Source organism: Physeter macrocephalus, chromosome 6 (assembly GCF_002837175.3).
Source record: "Physeter macrocephalus isolate SW-GA chromosome 6, ASM283717v5, whole genome shotgun sequence".
Classification (NCBI taxonomy): Eukaryota; Metazoa; Chordata; class Mammalia; order Artiodactyla; family Physeteridae; genus Physeter; species Physeter macrocephalus.
Window position 1 is genome coordinate 56,147,518 of NC_041219.1, and position 6,569 is coordinate 56,154,086.

Sequence of the window (6,569 nt, forward strand, 5' to 3'; positions counted from 1 at the left end):
AGAATGGACTTGAGGACACGGGGAGGGGGAAGGGTAAGATGGGACGAAGTGAGAGAGTGGCGTGGACATATATACACTACCAAATGTAAAATGGATAGCCAGTGGGAAGCAGCCGCAGAGCACAGGGAGATCAGCTCGGTGCTTTGTGACCACCTAGAGGGGTGGGAGAGGGTGGGTGGGAGGGAGACGCAAGAGGGAGGAGATATGGGGATATCTGATTCACTTTGTTATAAAGCAGAAACTAACACACCATTGTAAAGCAATTATACTCCAATAAAGATGTTAAAAAAATTTTTAAATTTTAAAAAACAAAAAAATCTCTATGCTGTAAAAAAAAAAAAAAAAAAAAAAAAAGAACATCGAGGTAATTCCCGAACATGGGGAAGTGCCTTTTTCATCTTAGGAGTCAAGGAAAGGTGAGCTCCAGTAGTTGAACTCTTGACCTCTTGATATATTTCAAGACAAAAAAGGGACTCTAGTACACAGTTGACAATGGAGCCCAAACTGGCTCACTTTCTTCCGGAAGCCAGTGCAGATTTTAGGGATTGGAGAAAAGTTGCTGAATGTACAAAATTACTACTTGGTTCAGGATGGAGCCTGACTCATTGGTGCCTGTGCTGGTCCAACCTTTCCTATCCCTAAAGCTTTGGGTCGGAGGCCAGGTTTATACTTAGCTAATAAATAGTATAGTCACACTTCTGAGTAAGGGAGAACTACTTCTGTGTGTCCTACATCAGTACCAGGCGTGCATCCCAGCAGACGTGGATTGTGCAAAGACATCAGCACATGGAAAGGCAGGACGGGCTCTCCCCTGCACCCCATTTGTGAGATACTTGTCCGTAGTAAGTTGTAAACTGTAGTGAGTAATCTTAACGGAACACTTCAGGATCACACCACTGTCATAAAAGTACTAGAGTCGTGAGGAAAGACCTGTGATGAGATCGTAACCCAGGAAAAGTCAAGTCTTTCCAAAAATAAGCTACTCACATGCTCAGGAAGCATGTCAGAAGCACATGCACTAGGCATTCCCCAGGGACCAGACCCTGCTGCAGACATGGCGTTAGGGATGCGGAGATACAGAAAAGATGCAGAGACTTTGCTTACAAGAAGTTCACAGGCTTGGGGGACAGGCTGCCAAACAAACTGCGATATGAGAAGAGCTGTGACAGGGATTCGTGAGGCTACGGCCCAGAACTTAGGAGGAAGTGAACATCTCTCTTCCTGCGGGGAGTGCCCTGGGCCACACTAGCAAACACCTTCTCCCCGCTCCTAAGACCTCCCCACATGGGGCAGAAGAGGCTCTCTCACTTCCCTGGGGTCACTACCTCTGCCTTAGGGGGAGTCTGCCATCTCCAGGAGAAGTCAGGGACGGAGAGGCCCATCACTTACTGCTATAATGCAGCTGCAAACTAACAAGTCACTCCCAGCTTGTAAAGCAGTGTTTGTACAGCGCTTTCATTGCCCTGGTTGGGGGTGATAAACGCAAATTTCCCAGGCAAAGAGAAGTGAAACCGGTGCTTAGTAAGCTCGTAATAGATGGGAGTGTTTGTAACTGTTAAACATAATGATAACACTGGAACTCCTTCCAGGAAAGCAAAAGTAAAAGTGTGTGAAGGAACAGCCCGGCCACATGTGTTGCTGGATGGATCGTCGGGCGTGGGAACATAAACTCCTGCACCCTGGCTCCCTTTCATGTAACAATCATCCAGAAATTACACCACCTAAGCCACAGCTCCTCCTGTTCCCAAACCTTGTCACTAGGAGCTAAGGAAGTCCTTTCCCTGGGAAATCTTACGCCTGGGAAGCCAGCCTTATCCCTCCCGTGCCTGAACCCCTGACCCTCATCCCCCCAGCTTTCCAGGTTGCAAATTCCAGGCAGCCCATTGCCTGGACCCCGGCTGTCCCACAGTCTTTCCCCTTCCCTTCCAGCTTGGTCTCTGATACTTCCCACTCCCCTGCTGGATCTTTCAAGGGGGGAGGGTAAGATCAGCCCCTCCTTCCTCCTGAGCAAGTGAAGGGCAAGGTCAGGCTTCCAGGGGCCCCGGGACAGGACCGGGCTGCTTTGTGAGCCCCTGAGCATCTGCACAGCCGGCCTCCCACCAGCAGGAGGCTCCGTTCCTGCCTCTTTCCACCCCGAGAGGCTCTCCTGAGACAGGAATGGAGGTAGTCCAGGTCCTCTTGGAAGCAGGGCATCACTGGTGCAGGGTGAGAAGGTATGGGTCGCAGGACTTCCTCCCATGGGGAAGCCCCTCATCACCACGGTGGTGAACAAATGCTCATTAAACCTCATCAGGGGATCCCAATGATGTAGAAACACGCGCTCAGGGGAGCAGATGGGGCATGGGGCCCTGGCTCTGCCCTTTACCGGCTCTTGGTCTTGGGCCGGTGAATGTCTCTGAGCCTCCTTTTCCACGTTTATAAAATAGGGACAGTAATTACGTACGTCATCAATTTGTTCTGAAGATTCAATCTGACCAGGCACATCGAGCACGGGGCCCAGGATTGGCATATTTCACGTACTATCGGCAGTATCTGTTTTATTACGTGAAACGGCTGTTCCGTTAAGTGGAGAGGTGATCTTTTTTAAACTTTATTTTCTGCGCTTTAATGTGTTGATGAATAAATTAATCAATGCATCCAAAAATAAGTACATGTATCTTTAAGATATAAGAAAAACAGAAGTTCTTTCCCAGAGTAAAAATTGTCACTGGTGCGTTAGCTCTAAAAGGCTTAACAAGACCTTCTCTAAGAGCGTAAGAGGAGTACACAGCAGGAGGGGGGCGTGAAGCTGTCCTGTTCTACTGTGGCTGAAGGTTTTGGCTATGCGTGTCCATGAAGGCCTTCATAAGGTGGTTCTAGGAGGACGTTTGAGGACCCAAAGCACAATGTGTTATTATTTCCCAAATGACGCAGGGTCCAGCCCTGAAGTCACCATCCGCGAGAGGAAGCTGTCGGACTTCTCACGTTGAATAGCCCTCTGTTAGAACGCCCCCCAGAGACACACGTTTGCATCCAGACAAGTGGGGAAAGTAAGTCAAAAAGAGAATGAGGAAAGCAACACAAGACCGATACCTACACCTTCTGCTTCACGCTGTCTCGTGCGAGCCGTGGAGGCTCCCACCCAGACAGATCCGGGAGGTGTTAGGACACCGTGCTTCTCCTTTTCCCGTGTCCTCGCTGTGCACCATCTTGCCAGGAGGCTCGGGGACAGGTGAAGGGTCTGGACACGTCCTGCAGCTGCCGGATCTGCTGGGAGGAGGCCCAGACAGAAACACCCCGGGCCGCGCGTGGGCGTGGTGACCGCCGTCTCCACCATCCCGCCCTCTCCAAGGGTCCCTTTCCTGACGTCATCCTCCAACTCCCTTAAAATGTCTTGCTTGGTCCTTGGAGGCACCGTATGGCTTTTCCTCTGTTTGTTCATTTGGTAGGGACACCACTTCAACGTGTGGAACCTCCCACCCACGTGCTGGCTCCACTTGGTGCTTTAATCACATCTTAAGCCCCCGCGACTGGCATCTGCCCACCTTCCTCTACTGCAGCTGTTCCCTCGAAAGCCGGGGACCTTCTTCTTCTCAATCTGGAGACTTTCTAAGCCACCATCCCCCTCTGCGTGGCCTCCCGAGGCTGGTGGCCCAGCTGGTGGCTCCTTCCTTCCTTCAAGCGATGCTCTCCACTCCTTTGCAGGTTCCGTTGTCTCCACGTCTTCAGGCAAGAAAGTAGGTCTGAACCGACAGACAAAGCAAGGCTCTTCGCTTCCTCTTCCACCCCAGTACGTGTGCGCACAGACACACACAGACACAGACACACACAGACACACACACACGGCTCCCTGAGTGCTGGGTCCCTGCAAGGCGCCCCCTTGGCCCGGGCTCCTCTCTGCGCTCCCCTCTTTCTTAGACGGTTCACACCGTCCCAGGTTTTCAGGCTCTGATGGAAGCTTCCACAGTCTTCGTTTCTTTGTGACTCCCAGCTCTCCTGTGTCTCATGGTTTAAAGGTCTGTCCTCTAGATTCAGCTACTGGAGCTTAAGACATCTCCCCTTACTGACCTCTCCGTGGGCCTTTGGTCCTGGCTCCTGAGTTGTCCCCTCCCTGCAGGCCCCGTGTCCAGCCTGGTGACCAGCCTGGCTATAGAAGCTCCGGTGGCCCCGTGTACCGGCCTGTCTGTCTCCGCCTTTATACCATCCCCAGGGATGGGCTGGCCCGCTCCGCCACGCGTGTGCGGGAACCCAGCCCTCAAATTCACTCACCGGCCCAGCAGCTCTCCCCTGCCCCCCACCCCAGGCTCCACTGGATCTGCCTCACGAGCGTTCACACCTGCTCCCGCCTTAGAAACAAACACACACAGCAAACCCCCTCTGACCCCACTCTCTCCTCCACCATGTCCGCTTGCCTCTCTCCTCCTCTTCGTGGCAAAACTCCTTGAAATGGTTTTCACGCCACACTCTGCAGTCCTCCTTCTATATACCGTTCTCTCTGTTGAACCCATTCTATCCAGGATTTCACGGCCCCGCCCACTGTCCAGGTCCCTCCCACATCCCACCGCTGCTAAAGCTGTCCTTACCCAGATCACAGTGACCTGTCCACCACACAGCCTAGGGCCACTCCCAGTCCTCATCGCACTGGACCCCGGGCTGGCGTTTGACAGAGCTGATCACCCCACTCTTCCTTAATATACTTTCCTCTTTGGATGGTCAGTTTTGCTTCCTGGACACCCCTTTTCTGTCTCCTTGGCTGACTCTACCATCTTTCCTGCTTCTCAATATCAGAACACCCAAGGCCCAGTCCTCCGTCCTCTCCCCTTTCCTAAGTACTCCCTGTTCCTTCGTGAGCTCATCCAGCCTACGGTCTTAAATATGATCAATACGCTTGTGATACCCTCATTTATAATCACGCATGTACATGCAAGTTTCCTATTCACGGCCTCTGTTTCACTGTTTAATGGGCATCTGAACATACCGCCAACTAACTCCTGGTCTTGCTTACCAAAGCCTGCTCTGCCCACCACGTTCCCTGACTCAGTTAATGGCCTCCTTCAGGTTGCTCAGGGGAGAATCTTAGACTTCCTTCCTTCCTCCCTTCCTTCCTTTCTTTCCTTCTTTCCTTTCTTCCTTTCTTTCTTCCTTTCTCTTCCTTTCCTTCTTTCTTTCTTTTTCTTTCTTTCTTTCTTTTTCTTCTTTCTTCCTTTCTCTTTCTTTCTTTCCTTCTTTCTTTCTTTCTTTCCTTCTTTCCTTTTCTTTTCCTTTCTTTCCTTTCCCACTAGATATAAACTGCCCGGTCAGGGATATATATTTTGAGTGTGGGTATATATCCCATTGTCCAACTTGTTATTTTGCACATAATAGTTTTTTGATGTTTATTAAATAAGAGCAAAAACAACCTCTGAAAAATTTTGTCATGTTAGCTTACTTTATTTCTGCACCCAATTAATAAATAACCACAGTCTTAATCCTGACCTCACAATTTGGGGTCTTTAGAATAATAGAATCATAGGATTTTTTTTTTACTGCTGAGGGGAACTTGATAATTCTCTAAGACAGCCACTAGCCACAAGAGGCTATTTAAATTTAAATTGATTAAAATAAAATTAATTAAAAATTTTCCTCTCTCTCCCTCTCTCTTCCTTCCTTCCTTCCTTCCTTCCCTCCCTCCCTCCCTGTTCCTCTCTCCCCACCCTATGCTCTATTTTAATTCTTCTGCAAATCCTACTCTTTACCTTCAAAATATGTATACACTATAACCACATCTCACCCCTTCCAAGGCTGCTCCCTAGACCATCCACTGTATAATAGCCTCCTAACTGGACTCCCTGCTTCTACCGTGTTTCATACACTATTCTCAGCAGAGCTCTCAGAGTGATCCCGTTCAAATGTAAGTCTGATCGTGTCGCCTCCCTGCCTCCCAGGACAATCAGAGCAAAACCCGAGCGCTGACACTGACCTGCAAGCCCCCCCATGGCCCCCGGGGCCAGGTGGCCCGTCCACCCCTTTCCCAACCACCCTCTCCCTTGACGGCTCCCCTCCAGCTACCTGGCCTCCGCTCCACCTCAAACACGCGCTGGCCCCGCTCCCACTTCCACGTCTGCACAGGCTCCTCCCCAGATACCTACAGGGCTTGCTTCCTGACTCCCTTCAAGGTCTCTGTCCAAATATCGTCTTCCTGGTGGACCTGGTGGAGAGGCTTCAATTACAGGCAGACCTCACTGTATTGTGCTTTGCTTTATCGCTCTTCACAGATACTGCGTTTTTCACAAATTGAAGGTTGGTGGCAACGCTGCGTCAGCCAAGTCTGTCGGCACCATTCTCCCGACAGCATTTGCTCACTTCACGTCTCTCTGCCACATTTGGGTAATTCTCGTAGTATTTCAAACTTTATCATTATTATATTTGTGGTGGTTGACCTGGGATCCTTGATCTTCGCTGTTACCATTGCAAGAAGAATGCAACTTGCTGAAGGCTCAGATGATGGTTATAGCATCTTTTAGGAATAAAGTTTTTTTTTGTTTTTTTTTTTTGTTTTTTTTTTTTTGTGGTACGCGGGCCTTTCACTGTCGTGGCGTGTCCCGCTGCGG